The following is a 24,320-nucleotide window of genomic DNA, read 5'->3' as shown; positions in this document are numbered from 1 at the left end:
ATATGATGCCATTTTTATTGTATAATACTTAACAATTTTCATCACTACTTCATACTGGAAGAAAATTAACATTAAGATTATTTTAAATAGATTTAAAATAATTGAAGCCTTTGGCTCTTCATTATTATTAATAATTAAATAGATTTATTTCTTAGTAACTGATAACATAAATTACATTAAAGTAGTGCAGCTGAACAATTCATTTGCGTGCAACATGTCATGATTCTTCAATATTATTCAGAAATGCACTGTATAACTTATTGGTTTTGCGATTCTAGCCGCAGATTATTTCTGAAATTTCTCTTTGCCTTGTTTGGTTAGCGAGCCTCGTTTGGAAAGTTTTATTATAGTAACTTTCGGCTGGCGAAATGCTTGCCGCTAGAGAGCGCGCTTGCAGCAATAAAGTACAACGGCAAGCGCTACGAAACAGAACGAGGATAGTGTTGTGCATGGTGTCGTCGTGATGTGTGTCCGTTGGATTTTAAATTTCAGTAGTGGTTTATTTTGGTTATAGTGTTGCTGTACGGTGAAATGCAGCCCCAAAATAAAAACATATTTCATGTTTCTAAGTTTGTGTTGTTTATTTTGAGTCTTGGTATCCACGTTGTCTAAATGACCTGTGATTTTTAATGCGCTAAGCAGTTGCGTGTTCACCCGACGGCTGTAAATTCTTGTCCAGCCTCTTTGCCGTAGTCCTACTTTGCTCCTGTCAAGTGACTTCTGACTCAAACGTTTGGATTAAAGTACATACTATAATCTCCATGTTCTCCTAGTAATACGGTTCTTATTTATTTATATGTATTTTTGAGAAGGTATGTGTAATCCTGTTTTGTTGATCACGTTTAAAAGGAACATTTTAAGAAAGTAACGAACTTCGTTTAAAAGTTTTGCATTGTTTGAATTCACAGAAACGTAAGTACTATATATTTGATACATGTTTTACTTGGTACAAATTATTATTTTAATTATATTTACTATTTATTCCAGTTAGTTATTTTCTCTCTTTGTTAATTTTACCGTAATAATGGAATAGGGGATGTGGTGCTTCCGCTGCAGCGATATAAATGATTTATCGTGTTATGTTTTGCATACTTTGTTAAATATAAAGTTTAATATTACAACTTTTTCATCCATGTGGGAAAAATTCCAACCTCTGCCTCTCTTCGTTATGTCCTTAACGAAATGCCTAGGTGTGTTTCTACCTGTTATGCCTTGCAAGAGAGTTTAACTAAGAATCAGTTTGTTAGCTATATGTTTGTTAAAACATTTCTGTAGTTCTGAAATTCTGTTCTGTGAAGGAATCGATATGGCTAGTGGTATAAATGATGGTAAAATTGGCACATAACATTAGAGTTCTAGATGTTTCACGAATATCCATCAGGTTTTTTGACATAGCTTCGATCACTCAGCTCGTTTATTCCGCTCCGCGGTGCGAGAGTTTAAGAATATAATCTGACGGACGTTTTGTTTCCCCGCAAATCCCCCCCCCCCCTTCTAATATTTCCCTAAGTTCGGTTTGAAGTTCCACCGCTAGTGGGGTGCATTTAAGTGAAGATAGTATAAAAAATGCAATATGAATCGAATTTACTTTTCACTCAACAGCAACAAAAAAGTAATAGCAATATATTTTAAACTTTCGTTTCGGGATTTTATTGAATGCTTCGAAACAAAATTCCCGTAGTCGATATGAAATAGTTTTAAAGGTTAGTTTCAACAGTTTTCTCAGCCTAGCGATAAATGCTTTGATTAACGAGATCTTGCAAGAGAATTATTATATATCACTAGCTGAACCCTTAAAGTTTACTTCGATTAAAATATGAAATATAGCTTTTATTTGTTTTCACAACTCCTATACAGACCAATTTATCGTCTGCGACGACTGCAGCACCTATTGATCGTATTTGCCACCCTATCTTTAGTCGTGCGTATTGCTTCGTGCACGGTTTGTAGACTCCCACGGGGAAGAAATATTTCCTTTTGATTACGTACGTAATACTTGCGCTGGTTAAAGCGAAATTGGGCCTGATGTTCATAAAATTATGAACATCTGGCCCAATACACTCAAAACTTGAGTCTTTGGAATCATTAGAGGTGTTTTGTAAGGATCCATTTGGAATTAGCTCTTTCAAACCGACTGCATATGTCCGTGTTGTTGATGACTCTCTGGATTCAACGTGGAGTTATTCAATACAGCAGAATCCACAGTCTATGAAGAATAATCCTCATTCATACCACTCTGTACGGTATTTTTAATCCTTTCAAATAGCTTTTCTTTTGGCCTACCTGCTTTTTGCGGGATCAAAACTCGGGTTTTTTCTTATATATATATTTAAAAATTCACCTGTCAAACTCACCTTCACTTGAAAAAGCCCACATAAATATCCCTCTTGCCATGAAGAGAATCGAACTTAGATCTTTTCCAATCGAAGGGCACATATCAGATGTGTCACCACATGAACGGGTATGAAAATCATCCTTGCCTAAGAAATGAAATGCAGCCAAGAATGCTTGTGAGCTAACTTGAATTTTTATGTGCAGTGAACATATTGCAAACCTATCCTCAAAAACAAATAAATGGTTCATTTCGCGACTAGTAACTATAGCATCAACATATAAAGCAAATTTTTTGCACTTTGCATGAATCTTAGGAAGGTAGATGGGCTTGAGTTACAGACATTCATAAGTGAAACTGCAACAAAGTAAAGCAGCCAGGACTTACCGAAGCTAGACGATACTGACCTCACAAATAGTTGACGTCACTGAAATTTCTGTCAATCTGTTTAAAATGATCTGTAGTTAGAGTAGTTAAATCAAGGTGGGAATTGATAAACAAAAATCTTTGGAACCACTGAAAAATTTTAAAATGTCAGTAGTGTAGTTTATTGAATATTTTAGAAGCTGAAGAATAGTTTGTAAATAAACTGCATGCTAATAATAATGATGCTATAGATGCTAAGTAATAATTAGATCCGTATTTCTTGGCATTCATCCTCAGCTGGAACATGATTGTGCTGTCAACCAGATGTGGCCCTAACGAGGATCTTTTGATACATATCAAGAAACATGTTCTTTAAAACACTAACTTCAGATTTTTTTTGTTATTGAAAAATTAACTACAGAATAGAGATACTTATCTGAAACAGTACTGTTTCAGATAAGTATGTGAAACTATGATTCTAGGATTGGTATTATTGAAGTATATTGAGGGAAATTTGATAAAAGTGTCTTTATTCTCTGGATAGAATGTAGAAAGTATCAACTACATCCAACTTAGATGCAAAGCTTATTTTTATTTTCCGTCTGTGTCATGCTTTTTTTTATGAATTACTATTTGAGATTAAGAAAAAAAAAATGGTTGCATATTTAATTATAGAAAATGTAGAAATAATACTCATTTTTATTACAATGTTTTTTCTTAGGACTAGCAGATGCATCATTCATGTTCACATTACACAGTAGCAGTTTATAATTTCATATTGAACTGATGGTAGTTTCAGAATAACTATACCTAAAAATGCAAAATAGATGTCTCAGTTGCTTCATGTTAACTTTCATATCACTAGATCAGCAGAAGAATGTAAATGTTAAGACATGACCTTATCACAGTAACTCTACATAATGCAACACTGTTTATCATCCACGCTGCACAGTCAACTATCTACTACCCACTGCATAGTACTTTTGTCTATTTAATTGTATGTCCTTTGACCGATTTTTCTATTATGACAGATGAAAAACTAGTTTCCAGATGGAAGGGACCCTAACTCGAATAATCGGATATTAAAATTGGGAAGATTTATTGTTCAAATTCATAAACTTGCAAATACTGAGTATCAGAATAATTACCTTTCCATCTTCTCTGTTAGACAGGGATTCTCTGTTGATGTAATTGGTAAATTAACAATAATGGACTTTAGAACAATTTATTTTCATATGTTAGGTTGGAGCTTAAAATAATGTCATGTAACTTACTGTACTGAAATTTTAATCCCAACATGCTTATTTCCCAGTTTTAAGAACATTCATTCCCTAAGGAAATATGCTGCTTTGAAAGAAGTCAGTGAACATCTTCAATGTCAAGGTGCATTATGCCATGTAACAAGTCACGTATTTGAAACTGGTGTAATTGGAGGAATATGATGCTTCCAAGTCAATGCAATTATGTCAGGCTGAAATGGTTATGAGATGGGAACTAGCATATTTTGAAAGAGGCATTGGAATAGGATGCCATGCTGCAGACCTATCTGTTTGGAAAATTGATAAATTGGGCCAACCCCACTGTTACGATACTGAGATGGAAGCATAGAGAGTCAACTGCAAGTGCTACCTGCAGTGGACAACCCATCAGACTTGCTGAATGTGACCGTAAGGTGCTTTGAAAGATGATACTTAAAACTGCCATTCGTCAGCATGGCAGTTTTAAGTATTATCTATAATATGCCTAAAATTCCACAGATTGAATGTGGAATTTTAGGCATCAATTGCATCATGAATCTGTGCAAAAGCATTCAGAACTAAGGCTCACAACATGAGTTTTCATGGGTATTCTGGACAATGCAGTGTTTCCTACTTTGTGGCATTTCTATAGAAATGATCATTGTTTCTTTCAGCAAGACCATGCACCATATTGTAAGGCTGCTAACAGATTTGTTCATCTCCAAAACCCACAGAGCTGTAGCTCTGTGGGTTTTGGACATGTACAGTATTGGAGATGGTGTCAGGACTGTACACCACATGTACAGTCCTGACACCATCTTTGAATCCAGTGAGAAATCTGGATGTCAGTGCAAAGCTGTGGGACTGGATGGTATTTCACCACGAGTTTTGAGAGAATGTGCTAGGGAACTGACAGTGCCTTTGACCTGGCTTTTTAATGAAAGTCGGGCTGCAAGAAACGTGCCCATGAAATGGAAGGAAGGCAAGATAGTGCCATTGCATAAGGACGGCAGCAGACTGGAAGTGTCTAGTTATAGACCAGTTTGTGTGTCATTAGTAGTTACTAAGATCTTGGAGAAAGTAGTGAGGGATCGTATACAGCATTGGGCTGGTGAGGGTAATGTTATCTGTGAGGTCAACATGGATTTCTGAAGGGGCACCTTGTTTTAGCAATATGCTAGCCTATTATAATAAAGTTACAAGAGCATTAGATGAGGGAAAGGCATATACTGCCATTTTCCTAGACGTAGCAAAGCCATTTGACTGGATGCCACATGATAAGCTGATATTTAAGGTGCAGCACATGGGTCTGGATGTCAGATTGGTCAACTGGATTCAGGATTGGCTGTCCGATAGGTATCAGAGAGTTGTGTGAAGCAATATCAAAGACGCCGAAGGTTACAAGTGGGGTTCCAGAGGGCTCAGTACTGGGACCTATATTGTTTAACCTATATATCAATGACATTGTCCATGGATTGCAAGGGGATAGATGGGCAAATAAATGGGGGTATCAGTTTAATGCAGCAAAAGGTAAGCTCTTGAGGTTTGGGACACATCAATGGGATGCTGCATACTCTATGGGAGGAGTTAAACTGGAGGAAGTAGGAGAGACAAGAGATCTGGGTTGATGCTTGATTGTATTTCGTTGTATAAGACTCTGATCAGACCACACTTAGACTACTGTTCTCAGATCTGGTCCCCAGGATTTGAAGGGGGTAAATTAACTGTGGAAAGGGTACAAAAGCAGATAACAAAGATGGTGTCAGGACTGTACAATGTTAGTTATGAGGATATCGGCTGAGGGAGTGTGGACTGCAGAGTTTGGTGGATAGAAGGAGAGGTGATATGATTGAGACTTAAACTGTTGAGAGGTGGCTACAGGGTTGACACTAGGGAGTTCTTTTGCTTGGTTGAATAACAGGAAGGCGGCATGACAAGGGGCCATCCCTGGAAGTTACGAAAGGGAACTGTGAGAAAGAGGGTGATGAGTGATTTCTTTGCCATATACGGTTGAATCATGGAATGCATTGCCTGATTTAAGTACAGTGAGTATTAAGTATATAGTGAAGCCAATGTTATGGCCTTCACTCTGCAGTGGGTAGAAAAAATAGGCTGTTCATCATAGTCTTTAAACCCTTAGAGATCAAAATGGAACTTTTCAAGCCACTTTAGGCTTCCAATTAGCAGATGGTAGTATTACACCTGGTGATGGCATTCATTTCCCACCTACAGACAATTGCAAACATCCATGAACACGGCAGAATTTACACCTGCAGACTGTTGATTGGAGTGGATGCGTTAACCACTTGGACAACTAGGCTAGCAAGTACAGTGGGAAAAAAAAAATGTTGGATTCTATATATATAATTTATATCTTTTACACTTCATTTTATACTTAATTCTATCCTTTCTTACTTAAAGCTTCTTCAATCAAAATCCTACCGGCTGCTCCATTGTTATATATTTATCTTTCATTATTTATTCTTTCTTCTCTTACTTTAATCTTATTCTTATATCTAGGATTGGTTCCTATTCAGATACTGGCAAATTTATATTTTGCTGCGCCAGCCAATATCCTATAGCAGAAAAGATCCTTGCTCAGGAAGATAATACTAGAGTCTGAAGATTCTTGCACAATATCTTACTTAAACTGCCGTATAGATTCAGATTATTGCAGTCGTGACCTAAATCTATATTTATATTCACTCTCTAAATCCATCCCACCAAAATAGGTTCTATTTTTATAAGTGGTAATTTGGAATCGTAATCAGGCATGACACAGGTTCAGGTAAATTTGACATGTTTATTGGAATATCTAAAACACAATACAAAATTCATACACTCAATTATGCTCAATACTAAATAAAACTCGAACTAAGAGCGTTAACACATTCTAAACTAATTCAATCTTTTAAGGCATGCTAAACATAGTAACTGCACATTGGGATATAAAGCAAATGATATGAGGTTAAGCTAAATCCCTTTCAGTAGTATTACTCATAAGACAAAACTAACAAACATTCTAATGTTACTGAGATACTAAATTCTACTATTCTTATCACATCAAGTTAATCCTATCACATACAAAATTTATAAAAGATCTCTTTTAAACAATTCTTCTTACTCTTAAACGAGGTTAACTTTCTAATTAGGGACTGTCCACAAAGTTCTTTAGAATACAGTTCTTAATTTCACATTCGTAAACAATCTTCTCTCTTCTAATGAACTTTCACACAAAAATAGAGTAATTGCACTTTACCAACCTTTTTCTGCGTTGTTCTGCACCACGTGTATATCTGGATACTACTCGTCTATTTGGCTGTCCACACACCAACATAGGGGTTATGCTATCCTCATTCCTTTTGTCGAAAACAGACTCTAATCTTCGCGTTTCAGGAACAATTCGATGGGACTTTTCAGCGACAGCTTGATTCTGCTTGGACTGGAACTTTTACCTTCAGCTTAGCATAGAATCCTACTTCATTTTTAAGAATGCTCGCTGTCCGACATCTTATCACAGACTTCACCCCCCCCCTTTACGCGAAACTGCCAGCTAACTTCCGAACCACCAAAACAGGAAGACGTTACGACAAGAGAGAGAGTACTCCCGATACGGGCTCAACCCCTTATATTCTTCTATAGAGTGCCCTCTTTTTCTCAGGCCCTTTTTGCACACAAACCTTATCTTTTCACCCTTTGGGTTCATCCTTCGTTTTTACGACGCCGTTATACTTGGATTCACAGAATACATGGCCACGTAATTTTCCGAGTAAGCTATGGCCCCCAGCGTTACGCTGTACACATGTAGCTTTAGGCCTTTCAGGAATTAGTACTTATCAGCTTTATGATGACTCACAGTAAATTTTATATAGCTTAAGTAAGGCTTAAATTTAAATCATATTATCCCTCTTTTAAGACATGACATACTAAAAATGAAATCTTAAATTAATCACAATAGCTTAAATATAAGGTACTTGAAATAAAGAATACAAATTTTACATAAAGTGAAGAAGTTTCACTTTTAATTACAACTGATGTGCAGGTAATTCTCTTTGCAGTTTTATATGTTAGATTCAAAATGAATGATTTCTTTCCAAGATTCCTTCATTTAGGATCTAACAAAGGCATCTTCTTTTTATAAAAAAAGTTTTTCTAATTCTTTTATAAAAACTTTTTGCTTCTCCTTAAATCCTCTGAGGATGAACCTTCCATTCTTTCTGCCTCTTTGGTCATATCTAGATTGGACAAACCGCTTTTTTTCTGTCACTGGCTGTGTTTCCTTCTCTTATCTCTGTTGAATTTAACATTTATTCCATATTACTCTATCTTTCAGTGAATAGTTAAAGGAACCTCTGGATCTTTCAAATATCTCAATTAAAGGTGGAATGCCCAAGACTACAGGAAGTGTAGTTAAATTAAAGGTGGAATGCCCAAGACTACACTTTCTGTAGTCTTGGGCAAATATAGAGAGATGCAAGTGGAGCTGTACATGGTGTTTATAGACCTGGAAAAGGCATATGACAGAGTGGCCAGGCAGGAGGTATGGGGGTGTATGAGGAAGAAGGGGGTGTCGGAGAAGTACGTTAGGTTGGTGAAGGAGATGTATAAGGGGAACAGAAACTCAGGTCAGGTCTAGTGTCGGCATAACAGAAGGGTTCCCATTGTCGTAAGGCTACACCAAGGGTCAGTTCTGACCCTTGGTTTAGCCCTACGACTAGTACATCCATGACCAGTTCAAAGAGGTACTAGTGGAGGATGTCAAGAAAGAGGGAGCATGCTGTTTGCCGACAACATTGTTCTATGCGAATCATCCCAAGAGAAGCTTGAAAATACCCTGGAAGAGTGGAGCAAGGTATTGGAGGAGAGAGGCATGAAAATTAACAGGGAGAAGACTGAATATATGTCAACGGGGAGTGACGAGGATATGATCATACGACTTCAGGGTGAAAGGCTAATTTCAGGGAAGAAATTCAAGTACCTTGGGTCGGTCGTCAAGAGGAATGGTGACCTGGATGAGAAAATATAGCACCAAATAACATGCGGCTGGAGGAAGATGAGTGGGGTCCTATGCAACAAGAGAGTGAGTTGTAAGAGGAAAGCTGTATAAGATGGTGGTGAAGCAGGCAATGCTTCATGGCATGGAGACGTGGCCTATAACAAAGGCACAGGAGAGGAAGATGGAGGTAGCGGAGATGCGGATGTCGAGATGGATGAGTGGTGTGACAAAGGAGGACAGAATAAGGAATGACTACATCAGAGGGACCAATTGGCAAGAAGATACAAGAAAGTAGGCTGAGGTGGTTTGGACATGTAGAGAGGAAGGGTGAGGAGTATGTTGGTAAACGAGTGAAGTATATGGAGTTGGAGGGAAGGAGGAAAAGAGGCAGGCCCAAGCTCAGGTGGAGGCATAAGGTGACAGAGGATCTTAGGGAGAAAGGATGGAGTCCGAAGGATGCCCTGGACCGGAGAACTTGGAAGAGGAAGGTTAAAGATCAGTGCGCCGACCCCATTTAACATGGGATAAGGCATAGTGAAAGAAGAAGTAAAAACTATATGACCAAATTTAAGCACAAAATCGATTGGAGAGGAATCGACCATGAGATGCAGTGATTAATACCCTTGGAGGGTAATGGATAGCAATGCTGTAGCCAATGAAGTTTTAACTGAGGCTCGGCTATTGCTATTACCCTCTTGCCATGATTTTGATTGTCTCCGTAGCAAAATTGGAAGAATGACGGTACATTGCACCCTTCGATTGGAATAGCCCTAAGTTCAATTCTCATCACGACGGGAGGAATCTTTATCTAGACGATTTCAATCAAAGGCGAGTTAGCCGATCTCATACGGAAGTAGCAGGGTTTTTTCTCCCGGAAACTCTGGTTTTTCATCCCGCATACAGACAAATTGGCCCTTCAGAACATGCAATTTACAGACAAAAAATACTAGTTGTTGTGGTGGTGGAGGTGGGCGGTAGATGGCGTTGATGGAAATGATTCGTAGTAGAGGTTCGGTGTAGTGGTTGAGACAGTTGTAGGTGTCGTCCCTCAATGAGTCTTCGGACTCCTTGGAGGTATCAAGAATAATAGTAATAATAATAGTTCATGTGTAGTGTGACCATTGCCTTATACAGAAGCATCACCACATTATTATTCTTATAATACCATTATCTCCATGGAGTCAGAAGATTCATTGTGAGTGAGACCCAACTTTATACACACGATATATCTCTCTTTAAATTCATTCACTGTCGGTGCATGTAACTAATTCTGGCAATCCATTCCATGCATTCACTCTTTTTTGTCTATGATCTCTTGTGCTTTTAAGTGTCGATATTTTGCCAAAGAGATTTCCATGGCGTCCTATCCAAGGTTTGTTGTTTTGCTTCTTTCCAGTTAATTCCCATCTCTTCCAATTATTCTTTAATTTCCTTTTCCCAACATTTCCTGGGTCTGCCTATGTTTCTTTTTACTAATTTCTGGCTTTCGTATATAGTTTTTGCTATTCTTCCTTCTTTCATTCGATTAAGATGCCCAAACCACCTCATTTGGGCTTGTTATGAATTGGTTCAGAGATTCAACTTGAAGGCTGTCTCTTATAGTTTGATTTCTTATTCGGTCTAGTCTTGTTTTTTGTGCCACTTTCCTAAGATATTTCATTTCAATTGTTTGTAGTTTATTTGTGTTTCCTGTTCTTAAACACCAAGACTCGCAACTGTATGTTAATGTTGGTAGAAACACTGAATGGTACACTGCCATTTTGGTATTCTGGGTGACTTCTTTCTTATCTAGGAATGGGCCTTACATTGTGTAGAATAGCTTTGTTCCCTGGTTATCCTGTTGTTAGTTTCTGTCTCTCGTCTACCATCTTCTTGTATATATGATTCCAAGTATTTAAAGGAGTGGACTTGTTCCAGTTGATGGTTCTCTATTTTTATTGTGTGTTTTGGTTGGTTTCTAGATATGATCATTGCATTTTATTTATAGTCATATTAATTTTCTTTGTTTCTTTATACCAAATGGTGATGTTGTACTGCAAATCTTCAGCTGTTTGCTAGAATCACTATATCATCTGCAAAAGCCATGTGAAAATCCTGGTATCTTTAAGTTTCCTGTATCCTAGGTGGAACTGTTTTGTTTTTGTTTGGCATGCCTTTAAAATTTCATCCATTACTATAATGAAGAGAAGAAGGCTGAAGATACGGCCTTGTCTCACTCCTACATTTGTTTCAAATTCTTTTGATCTATTATTACAGGTTCTTACATAACTTCTGTTACTTTTGTAGAGGCTTTGAATGGCTGCTATTAAGTTATCTTGTTTTTCTTTAATGTTTGCCATATTAAGTGTCTGGGAACTCGGTCGAAGGCCTTTTCGAAATCTATAAAACATGCATGTAGTTCTTTTCCATATTCCAATGTTTTCTCTGATATTTGTCTAAGACTGAAGATAAGATCCTGTGTGCTTCTATTTTTTCGAAAGCCATATTGCATTTCATCCAGTGTATCCTCTATTTGGTTCCTTAGCCTCTCTTGTAAAATACAGGCATACAATTTTCCTGGAACGCTTAAAAGTGAAATTCCTCTGGTTTTCAGATTTACAGTTGTCTCTTTTCTTCCAAGTCTTTGGGAATAATTTTCTTTTTCCATACAACATTGAATAGGTGTAAAATAAATTTTATGGCTTTCGTTCCTAAATTTTTTTAACATTTCTGGTGTTATTTGGTCATGGCCTGCTAATTTGCCCAGTTTTATTTTATTTATTGTTGCTAACAGTTCATTTGCATGAATTTCCTCAGTTTGATCTTCTATTTTGCTTGCATGTCTTGCTCTTAGGGTTCTATTTTTTCCATGTCCTGCATCTTCCAATAATTCTTAGAAGTACTGTTTCCTTCTTTCCATGATGTCTTTGGAATTTGTAACTTTCCATCGTTATTTTTAATAAACTTTATGGGACATTCTTTCTCTGACTACATTCTTCTTAAAACATTATAGAAGAGTTTTTGGTTTCCTTTAAAATTTTGTTCTAAAGTATGTCCAAAGTGTTTCTAGCATTTTCTTTTCTCTTCTTTCACCAAGGTTTTAACTTTATTTCTTTGGTTGTTGTATAGTTTTCTATCAACCTGCAGCTTTGATGTTATATATCTCTTCCACAATTTCTTTTTCTTTTTAATTTCTTTTAGTTCTTCAGTCCACCAGGATGTTTTATATTTCTTCTGTTTATTATTTAAGGATACACCACAAATTTCTTTGCTTGTTTCTAGAAGTGTTTTGAACCTGTACCATAGGCTTTCTAGATCTTGGTCTTCATATATCTGTTTTTCTATTTCTTTCATCTTCTCTTCTATTTCACTTTTATACTCAATGGCTGTTTCTTCTTTCTTTAGTTTGTAGTTCTTTATCTTGATACTAATAAGTAGTGGGCACTGCCTATTTCAGGACCTCTATAGACTCTAGCAATTTTTGTATACTTCCAGTACGATCTGCTTATGATGGTGTAGTCAATTATAGATTTTTCATTTCTACTGGGTTCTTCCCTGGTAAACTTATGGATTTCTTTATGCTTGAACATAGTATTCACTATTACTAAATTATTTGTAAGGCAAAGATTTATTATTCTTTCTCCATTATTTTTCCGGGTTATTTCTCCTTGTGTTCCCAACACTTGTTTCGTTTCCTCATCTACTTGATTCCCTACCTGGCCGTTAAGGTCTCCTAGCAGTATATGCTCTTGAACATCTTCGATTGTTTTTTGTAAGAGTTCAAAGAATTCATCTTTAATTTCTTTATTAGCATTATCATTTGGGCCATATGCAACAATTACAGTGAATACTTGGTTATCTGATTTAAAATCTATAGTGATTGTCAACAATCTTTCATTTATTAGTTGCCATTTAGTAATATGTTCTTTGAGATCTGGTTTAATTATGCAAGCTACCCTTTGTTTTCCCTATTCTCTTGGGTTTGCCCCTAAATAGAAAAGTATATATATCCATCTTTCATTTTCTGGCAACCTTGACGTTTCTTTTTTTGTTTCTGTGACTGCTAGTAGATCCAGTGTTGATTTTTTAAATTCATCTATTAATTTGTTTTGCATTCACCACTCTCCAAAATTCTAGTCTGCACATCCTTACTAGCCACATTCTCTTGCACAACTTTCAGAGGTGACCCCTTAGTTCTCTGTCATGTATTGAGAAATTTTCTTTGTGCCAATCTTATAGACCCCTTTAATAACTTATAAGTTTCTATCATATCCCTTCTTTTCTGCATATCAACTGACCTTTGTAGCTTGCACACCTTCAATCTATCTTCATAGGGAGCATTCCACAGGCCTGTCACTAGCTTGGTCACTCATAGCCTTGAAAGAGAGATAACCTCCTTATCTTTGCTTGTTAGTATGTTTTAAATATCCAAGATAATTATTTTAGCTGTTTTACCAGCTTTTGAACTTTACCTCTGTCCACCATTACTCCCAAATCCCTAGTTTTATCAATTTCTTGCAATCCAGTACCATCAATTTGACACACAGTATGTAACCTTTTCAGAACCTTATCTTTTGAAACATTAAAATGACAACTATTATCCTTTGTCCATAGTGCCAATTTATTTAAATCATCTTGCAGGATATCTGTATCAACTTTTGCTCTCACAGTTTTGTATCTTCAGCAAACAACTGCCAGCCTGGTTGGCCAAGTGGTTAGCATGTCCGCTCCCCGGCCAAAAGGCTGTGGGTTCGAATCCTGCAGTGGGCATCGATATTTGTGATTGTCTGTGGAAATGCTGACAGTAGATAGTGTTGGTGTAGTTGGATTGAGTGGTGGAGTCAGAGTTGTAGAGTAGGTGCCCTCCCTCAATGAGTCTTTGGACTCCCTGGAGTAGTAGTAATAATAATAACTGAAAATCCCCAGCCTTTCACAATACTTGCAATGGGACCTAACTTTATTCTACTATCAGCTATCACATTAAGATCCCAAATCTCATCCATTTCTTGAAGCCCCGCCAATACAGTATACATCCTTATATCTGCATTCCAAAGTGCAGCACCTTGCATTTATTAATATTAAAACTACAATCCCACTCATTTCTCCATGCTAAAAAAAAATACATTCGGATCTTCTTGTAAAGAATTAACATCAGCAATATTCCTAATAATTCTATCTAACTTTAGTTAGAATAAGTTCAACAGTAGGCCCAAGAACAAAATCTTGGTACATGACTGATTCAACCCTTTCAGAAAGGGGCCATACTGCTCAGTTGTATATGAAATTGGAAGGAATGCAGAGTTCGCATCCTGATTATAGTAAAAGGTTTTACTCCCATAGTGAGATTCTTATTGCTGGCATTAGTGTGTGAGGTAGTTTTGGGAACTGTCCCAAGCAGTTCCTCATACATAACTTTCCAGCTCTGTTCCTCCTCCTCCTCCTTTTTTTTTTTTTTTTTTGTTAGAGAGCTCCACTCTTGCTTGCATCACAATTAATCTTAATATCAGTAGGACCCCAGTCAAAGATAATGATACCTTATGGCCAGAGTTCAAACAACATTGCTGGTCACCTTCTTGGTATTAAAAAAAAAAATTCATAAACACATTTCATCCTTGTGCGACATCACGAAGAACTGGAATGTAGAATGAACTGATAGTGACTGAGCAGGAGTTATATGAGGAATTAAGTACACATGATAATGCAGCAGGACTTGATGTCACATCACTGTTTTTAAAAGAATGTTGCTGTAAGTTAACAACAGCCTTGATACAATTGTTTAACAAGAATGGTGTGCATCCCAAAGAAGTGGAAAGAGAGCTAAATTGTCCTACTTCACAAAAGGAGTGAAGACTGAGGCATTGAATTATAAACTAATATGTATTGGAGTTGTGGTTAAGGTCTGGGAGTAGTCAGTGAGAGCTGGGATCCAGAATTGAGTTAATAACAGCAACCTTCTTAATGGCAGCATTGATTTGCTGAAGGTAGATCATGCTTTAGCAATCTGTATATGTATTATAACAGGATGCAAGGTATATCATCCAAGTGGGGATATTGCTGTGATGGGTACTGATGTGAGAACAGAGATTGAGGAATTGGAGGTACTTAGAATATTGTAAAATCTCAATGCAAACATAGCTGTGAGATGAGATGGGGTATCAGCTCATGTATTATGAAAATGCATAAAGGAAAATTAGTACTGCCTCTGCCTAAAATGTTTAGGTCTTGGCACTCTGTATGCTCCCATGGGAGTGGAAGGAGGGCAAAAAATTCTTTTGCGTAAAAAGGATTACAGGAATGCAGTAACAAATTTTAGACCTATCTGTATTTTGAGAGTTGTGGTAAAAGAATTGGAAAAGTTGGTCACAGATGGAATTTAGGAATGGATGGATAAGAATGATATACTCCGAGGGGGCAGCATGGTGGCTTTGTAAAGAATTGGTCATGCCTTAGTAATTCACTAACTTTTTATAACAAGGACAGCCAAGTTGGATAAAGGAAATGGCTGCACAGTGATGCTGCTGGATTTTGCAAAAGTGTTTGATAGGATACCACATGGAACCCTGTTACACAAATGGGAACAAATGGGGGATGGATATGATACAGATGGCTGACAGATGGATACCAAAAAAAGCAGTATATGAAGGAGCAGAATCCAGGAGAAAACAGGCAGCTAGTTGTGTTATGTTAGGCCCATATATGAAAGGTGGGTTGTCAACCTATAGTACATTAGTATCCTGTGTGGAAAGAGAGTAGATAAACACATGAAAGGGGGGAAGGGAAGTTCCACAATGGAAGGCTGTCCCACAATGCAGCAGCAGTGGGAATGAAGGAGGAGGAAGAGAAATTGGTTCTATGATTATGGAGTTTGACTGTGAAGAGATGTTGGTTTGTAGCTGCATGTGTTTTGATGGATTTGGTACAGAGTGGAGGAATTATTGATGATAGTTCTGATGATCATTTACCATGGAAATATTCATAGAAGATGCATGTAGTAGATACTAGATACCTGTGCAAGAGTGGTTAGAGTGAGTTGGTAAGTGATGAATTGTTAATTAGTCTGACTGCTCTCTTCTGTATTGCATAGAGTATTTTTAGGGAGCTCTGTGCGAGCAGTAATTGATGGATGAGCAGATTTGTATATGGTTAATAGCTGTTTGGGAATGATAAAGTAATGCCTTGAAAGAGGAATCCGAATTTTTTGAATTTCGAAGAACCAATGGTTGTAATATATTTATACCTACAGTCTTGATGTCAATTTAATCCCAAGGAGAGTGATCTCATCACCTAAAGATCTGGGTGTTGTGAAAGGTAAGGCTGGTATAATATGGTCCTTTTTTTTTTGGAAATAAGGCAGAACTGTATTTTTGCAGGCATTGGAATTGACAAGCCCATCAAAGGATGGTTTGGAGGGCAGAATTAAGACTTGCAGAGGTAGTTACTCTGTGGGTTGTGGTGGTTTGTTAAGTGAGGAGGAGGAGGAGGAATGTAGTGTGCTGTTGTCGGCAAAATTGTATTGGATTGGTCGTCAACTGAATCTGGTCTTTTAAGATTACATGGTCGTCAGCATTCATAGTGAAGAACTTATGGAGACAGAAACACACATGTTGGAGTAATTACTTTAATTAAGGAAATACATGACGTTTTGACCTCTGTATTGAGGTCATCACGAGCAACACACATGTACAGGACACAAGCCACATGATACCACACAGAAGTAATATAAATCTAAATGCTTTGCTAATTGTTTACCCTATCTGACCTCTGGCGAAAAAAAAATTAAAAATAAATGTATATATTCTTATGGCAGAGTTATGCTATAGTTCAATGTCCAACGTTGAAAGGCATTCTAGAGCCTCCTCTGACGCTTCACGTATCTCCTGCAGGTCACCATGGAAACTGCGAAGGGGACAATGACTGATGTGTTTTTATTTTATTATTATTGATGATATCAAACATATCATCATTAAAAATAAAATAAAATTACTAAATAAAATATATAAAAAAACTTTTTGTAGGTATCAGTATAATAATATCCAGATGATTGAAATAAAAATTATGAAACTATATTAAACTATTACTATAGTCCTCTCATATTAAGGTTTTTTTCCTTCTGTTTGGGGTTGTTCTGGATGCTATATGGTTGAAGATGGGTCCTCCAGATTCTTGGAATTATTAATCCATCATTCTTGTTTAGATTTGGATGATGTTTCATCAACATCTCAGAGGCTTCTTTGAACTTTCTTTCAAGTTAGATTTTGGTGTGGTGTAGGAACTTGGGGCCTTTCCAGTTCAAATGTGTCACAGAATTAACTGGACATGTACCAAGTCCCTACGACTGTTACCTGCTGGATAAAATATGAACATTACAGGATGGACTTTGTCCAGATTTCCTTTCAGGACATCTGACCTTTCAGCAGTATAAAGGGACTCATTCTGTACCAACAGAACATGCCCCAACAACATGACACCACCTCCAGAACCTTCAGTTGTGTTAACAAGGCAAGCTGGGTTTGCTGCTTTATGGGCTATCACCGAACTCTCTGCCTACTGTCAGTGCAAAACAATGTGTACCAGTGTCTAGTCATGGTGTTCCTAACACCAGTGTAGACAAACTTTCTGATTCTTCACAGAAATCAGTGGTTTCTGTGTAGGCATGCGACTATCAATACCAATCTTCTTCAATTCCCTGCTCGTAGTTCAGTGAGATATGGGTTAGAAACAGCCTTCATGAAATGCTTTAGTCAATTTCATGAAGTCACAGAGGAAGTTCTGTTTGTCTGTACAAGCCCTCTCAGATGACGGCAATCTCATTCCTGAAAGACTGTAATGGGACAACATTGCCGATCTTGGAGGTGTAACTATGGCCCCCATGGAAATCTGTCATGGGACCACAGAGCTGACTGATTAAACACCCAGGACATATCACGTTTTGAGAGATCAGCCAGCTCTGCTGTTTTCAAAATCATGGCTCCAGCCAGATAGGCACTCACAAATAAGCCTTTTATCAAATTTCAAAAGATCCTTTGTTTTTCCCATTGTGATCAACACTATTGACAATTATTGACCAGCAACATTCTTAAATTATTGCTTAGAACACATGATGATGCACGTGACCAAGTATTTTGCATATGCGCTGTGTAAGTGATGTTTACATAGAACTGCATAAAGGTTTTTAGTTCGGTGGCTGGTATATGTAGTTATTCCTCCCATTGCTTTACATCCTGCTTAACATACAGATTACAGCAATACTATTACTGTTCCTTATATCTGGGGAACCTCAGGAAAAAATGGCCAGCACTTTAAAGAAATATAAATCTCTGCACTGCTTTCAAACCTCATTTGAGAACTGGCTGCTTTAATCCAATCTTTCCACTACCTCACTTTCCTCTCTTACTTTATTATGCTAAAACTGGGAGGTCTGCCAATATCTGACTTGAAGAACACAAGTAATATCTCCACTGCCAGTAGTGTTGTCAGTCTGGTCTAGCTAACCATGCTTTTTGATACTTTGCACAGAATCAAATGAAAAAACAAAAAACCACTATGCTTCACTGCTGCAAATACAAACTTGAAAGACTCGTAGAATCAGCAGCACATTTCATAAAGAGCCAGCCAAATCTAAATACATATAGTTGTGTGTAAACGTCTTCCCAAGATTTGAGAAACATTTATTTTTAGGCCTCCTACCCAACAGCCAAGGCTAGTCAACAACACCCATAAGATATTAGGCTTCTAGTCTGACTTCTACTTATTGTTTTTGTGTATTACAATTTTAATGTTGTATTCCTGAATCTTCTCTGTGACAGAAGATATATGGGAACTATTAAACTTGTATTTAATTATTTTGCTGTGCTATAATTTAATTAAACTTAATTATGACATTTACTCCCTGTCAACTCCATCTAACATTTCTCTGACCAACTTGGCTATCCATTTTCTCATCTTCATCTCTCACTACTCTTCTCTCCCTGTCCAACATCACCACAAAAAGCAAAGGCAATATGAGGTATTTGATTAAAATATGACATCAGCTTAAATTAGTATTAATTATTTAGTTCAGTGCTTTCCAGAGTGAGTGGATGTTGCAGAATACTCCGAGGGATGATATTCAAATTTTCAGAAAATTTAATGATCAGTTTTATTTGGTTTTCATTAAATTTCCACTACATGAAACTCATTTTATTATCTGTGTATAAATTTATAGTACTGATGATTATTTGGTACAGATTCTGCCAATCCAGATCCACAGCTGAGATCTTATCTACATCACTCACTACTGGAAATGTGCCATGGAAAGGTTCTGGAAAAACATGTACTGCTATTGCCCTTGACGTTTCCAGGTCTTTTGATCTTGTTTGGCATCAAAGCCTGCTTTGCAAGCTGCCTCCTTAGGTCTACTTGCCACTATCTGAAACTGGATAGCAGCTTTTTCTGTGGTTGTTCACTGCATGTGATGGTAGATGGCACCCTCTCTTTGAGCTTTCCCACCAATTCAGGATTACTTCAGGGCTCTGTTGTCTCACTTATCCTCTTCTACCATACATAAATGACCTACTCTCAATCACTACAAATCCTGTCCATAGCTTTTCCAATGATAGCACTTTCCACTTGTACTACTCCTGATGACTATGTAGTTCCAAGACATCCCTTACATCAAGATAATCTACAACGAGCGCTTTGAACCCTGATCTCCATACCATCCTTCAATGATGCAAGGATAACCTAGTCAGTTACCTTTAATGCCACCAGAATGCAGTCCTGCCTTTTTCTCTCACAAATGGGATCTCAGCTCGTCTTCCCTCATCTTCAGTAATGCATACATTATCAGATAGGATGAACTGTCTCTCCTTGGACTGACATTCACTTCCAACTTCTCGGTACAAACACATCATATCAATAGTTTTGTCGGCTTCTGAAAAACTAAGCATTCTTTACCTGCTCAAGAAGCTATTTTACACATACCCAGATATTAACTCCATATAAATCACAAATCTGTCCATCCTTAGAATACTGTGCACACATAATGACTTCACATCACTTGCCTTAGTATCTCATAATGCAAAGCACATATCCTAGAAGACTTGTATAATGCTATGCATTATGGGAAGGATCACTACCCAGACTGGTTTCAACCTTTGAGGTATCATCATTGTAAACCAGACCTAGCAGTGATACTAATGTTGAAGTAATGCAGAACTTATATTTTCATATACGATTAGCTAAAAGGTGTCGCACCTTATTAATACACTCTGGATTAGAGAAAGTTGTTGGAGGTTTTTCCAGTCTGCTTTGCATTATGGGATACTAAGGCAAGTGATGAAGTCATTAGCTTCTATATACCAGTTGTTCCAGTCCTGAAAATGCTTCAGGAGCAAACTTTGTTTGCATACACATGGATAAAGGATGAAACCAAGTAAATCAAGTGGAAAACTTCCAACAGGTTTCTCCTCTCTCAACCCTTATCTGCACCTCACACATGGCACTGATGTATTGTAGGTTCTTGTACTGCTCATGTGTGGGATAATATATATATAAAACACTAGTCAACACATATAGTAGTATTCATAAATAGGCAAAGAGAATATTTATTTTTTTATTAATATTTCAGTGTGGAATGAAAAAGCTAACTCTTGCTGTTAATGTTCTTCATTTTTGTAATTGTTTCATATTAATGAATTCCATCAAGTGTTGTAAAATTGCATTTTAATGATTGTGAAGAAAATAGGAAGTAGTGTACTTAATACCTGTGCCACGTGACTTAATGTAAGGAAAATTAGATGAGCCTGAGGGGTTTAAAAATGCAAGATTCCACAAGACAAGCTGATTTAAAAAAAAAAAAAAAAAAAAACATGATGAAGAGAAGTTTGTCGATTTAGTTGAGAATGATTAAGAAATAGGTTGACAGGTATGTGACAAGAAGTATTCTTAAAAGAGCAGTTGTCTGGAAGTCTAAAAATTAAGAGTGCTGCAAGGTACACTACTATGTGCTTGCTGTTTAACAGTTTTGATTCACTCGTTACAAGTAAAATCTCTTGGTTCATGATATGAACCTGAACAAAACAGAAAATTGTTTTGGCCCTTCAGAACACACAATTTACAGACAAAAAATACTAGTTGTGGTGGTGGACGGTTGATGGAGACGATTGGTAGTAGAGGCTCGATGTAGTGGTGGAGACAGTTGTATAGTAGGTGTTCTCTCCCACTATGAGTCTTTGGACTCCTTGGAGGTGTCATGAATAATAATAATAATTTGCATTCTTTTCCAGATCATGAAAGCTAGTAACAGTGGACAGGGATGTTGGGATTAAAATTTAATGTGGTGACATTTGAGAGTACAGGACAATATATAACACAAGTATATGCTATTTGTTATATAGGAGATTTTCCTTAAAAAGGCGGTTCAATCTTGGGAATTATTCTTCCATAGGATTATATATAATGGAGTATGTATACCTTGCCAACAATAAAATCACTTGTTTCTTACTTGTGTGAAATATTAAAAGATACATTCACCAAGCATGTTAAGATTTATTATCATCAGACCAAGGAGTGACAACTCATTGTGGGAGATTCAACCTTTTTTATTTTTGTGTTGTCCATAACGACATAATCTCTTGTTTTGGCCATAATTTCTGAATATTACCTTTTCTAGTACCTCTCCACCAGTTGAATATACACAATATCCATCCCAATCTTGCAAACTGTAAAACCTTACACATAGCTGACATTTATCATAGCTCCTCATCTGCACGTACAGGAAATCTTTTCAAATTCCTCTGGACAGCCATAATTTCCCTTTTAATTGTACTTCCCTACTCTGCATCATCTTCAAACAACTAGATATCCTCTCAATATCATTAACACACAAATTAAACAGTAACAATTCTAAAACCTATATACATCTTTCTTTAATAAGTGATTTTAAATATGAAATAACCAACTTATCGTTTACATCCTTCTAATGGTTCTTAACAACAGCTGTTTATATTTTATATAGCGGAACATATTCCTGGCACTTAATCCTTAATTCAAGAAGTGTTTTTCCATTTCCACAATAAGGATGCCACATCAGGACTTATTACAGAAACTTTATTAAGATCACTAGCACTTAACCATTTCTGTAATTCTATCCCATCGCTTCACATAAACAAGATATGTGTGACTGTGAGACTCGTTCAGTTGCCGCCTTTGAATCTCATTTCTTTTAATTATTTCTAATTTCAGTTCATAATTGACTTAAAAGCTCTATTGGCTTTGATATATTCGCTTAGATCACTTTCCTTTTTTTTTTTTTCCCCCAATCATCGACTCCAAGTAAAGTTGAAAAAAGTCCAAATGAAAATGAGTAAATATTCTTGTAGATTACATGATCAAAATTCACTTAGTTTGAAGCTGATATAATTATTTCTCAAATACATCATTTTGTATCAGCAGTATTGCACTCATACAAACTGATGCATTTGAGAAGTTTTATATTTGGGTATTTAATCTCTTCTTTCAGCCAAATTGGTGGAGATTTATAATAGTCAAATAAACATATTGGTTGGATTAAGTTAAGGGGATAATAAATCCCTCATTATTTTATTTTAAAGCCAGATACGAAACTCTGAGATCGGAATCTATCGAAATCTAAGAGTTTCATGCCGAAGAACTATCGGCGCGTCCAGGCGTAAGTGATTCATCTTGGTTGGATATTAAAGGACTCCTAGGAATTGCTTTTATGTGCAGTTTGGTTAGAAGGGAACATTAAATGAGTACAAAATTAATGAATACTCTTTGAAAAGAGTTATTAAATATAAGGATTTGGATATTAGTTAACAATAAATTTAATTCAGAAATCATATTGGTAGGACTTAGTGAAATGGGACCCCACTTTGTGGCAACTGCTTTCTAGAACTTCACTGTATTAATCCACTAACATGCTGATTGGGAAAAGTGGGGATAAGTTCCTAAATCTATGCACTTAATGGTACATTTTTGACTTATCATGGGTACTTGATCTCCAAATTTCAAAGTCCCACTGTACATAATGTTTCTCTGAATGTTAGATGGTTTTAACATATAATAATGCAGCACTATATTAAAATTAGAACCTACCATTGGGCTCTAATTCTTATATTGTACTGTGCTAACTGTTCTCAGTCAACCAATGCCCTATTGTTTGTTGTGTGGCTTGAAGAATATGGTCATTTTATTTGCTGTCTTTTAAAAGATAGTGTTATAGCCTGAATGACTTTCTTAAACTTCAAGACTTTTTTTAACATTCATTGCTTTCATGGCAAGTCACTTAGCTACTTGATCTTGCCTTTTGATATGATTTCACAACTTGTTTCACTTCAAAGATATCAGAAAATCAAAACTGCACATGTAAAAGAATATGTATTGCACTGATATTTTGGTAATATATCAACAGTCATTTTGAAAACAAAACAAGGTTTACTTTCAGAAATCTGATTCAGTTGGTTTTCTAAAACATATAGGTGAATTTAAATTTGAATGCTTATATAAAATGAACAATTTTGTAGTTGGTAAAGTTAGTTTACTCAAGGCAAACTACACACAATTGATAATTTTATATAATAATTGAAATTTTAGTTCAGCCATATGCATTAGTGTTTTCAAGCTTTTCTTTTCATGACCCACCACAAATACATTTTCCCACTGCAACCCAAATTTTGTTTTATAATATATATAAAATATAACAAATTAATATTATACATGAATTTATTAATAAATAAATACAGAAAGGAAACAATATTGAAAAGAATCGAATAAACAATTAGCTTTTCTTTTTTACTATCTTATTTTGTGCCAGTTCTGTCAGAGAGAGTAATGAATAAATAGATTCAGAAACTTGGCAAATGATTGCAATGTAGCGTTTAATAAGCAAACCAAGAAAATATCACTACTGAGTTTAAGAGTGTGAAAATAGCAATTATTCAGTATGACTATAAAAATTCATTTTTGATATTAAGCATAAGCTGGCATGACCACACTAAATTAAGCTCTCAATCCACCACCTACATTTTGAAGAAACACTGCTTTAGAGTACCAATAGAATCAGATTTCTTATATTTATATATGCAACTTAAAATTAAAGATGTTCTTAAATTAACAAATGTTCATCACGCACACATTTTTTGATTCCACTGATTTGTATGTTGTCCATAAAATATTGTTAAATATTGGTTATATAATTTGTGTTCAGTGCTCGCATGATATCACAGTAATGTAATGCTTCTGATTGGAATTGTGTGATTCTAATCACAGAAAGTTTTCTTTTATGAGTGACATAAAAAAAAAAAAAGAGTTTGTAGTAGACTACAAACCAATCATTAGCTAATAGATTTTAGTTATAGAATAAATATTTCTATTTGGTATATAATTTGTAAAGAAGTGGAAAAAATTT

At 36.3% G+C, this 24,320-nt stretch overlaps 1 protein-coding gene across 1 annotated transcript in view; it reads left to right on the top strand.

The window, feature by feature from the left end:
• The first annotated feature begins 448 nt into the window (after positions 1 to 448).
• Positions 449 to 24,320, top strand: part of LOC150094553 (serine/threonine-protein kinase 17A-like) — a 139,977-nt gene continuing 116,105 nt past the window's right edge. The window contains 1 exon segment of the mRNA XM_090411753.1: positions 449 to 912. The gene's annotated coding sequence lies outside the window, so the exon portion shown is untranslated.

This window comes from Typopeltis vanoorti, chromosome 22, assembly GCF_054136105.1.
Source record: "Typopeltis vanoorti isolate ZY-2024b chromosome 22, IOZ_Tvanoo_1.0, whole genome shotgun sequence".
Taxonomy (NCBI): domain Eukaryota; kingdom Metazoa; phylum Arthropoda; class Arachnida; order Uropygi; family Thelyphonidae; genus Typopeltis; species Typopeltis vanoorti.
This window is presented reverse-complemented; position numbering and strand designations above follow the sequence as displayed.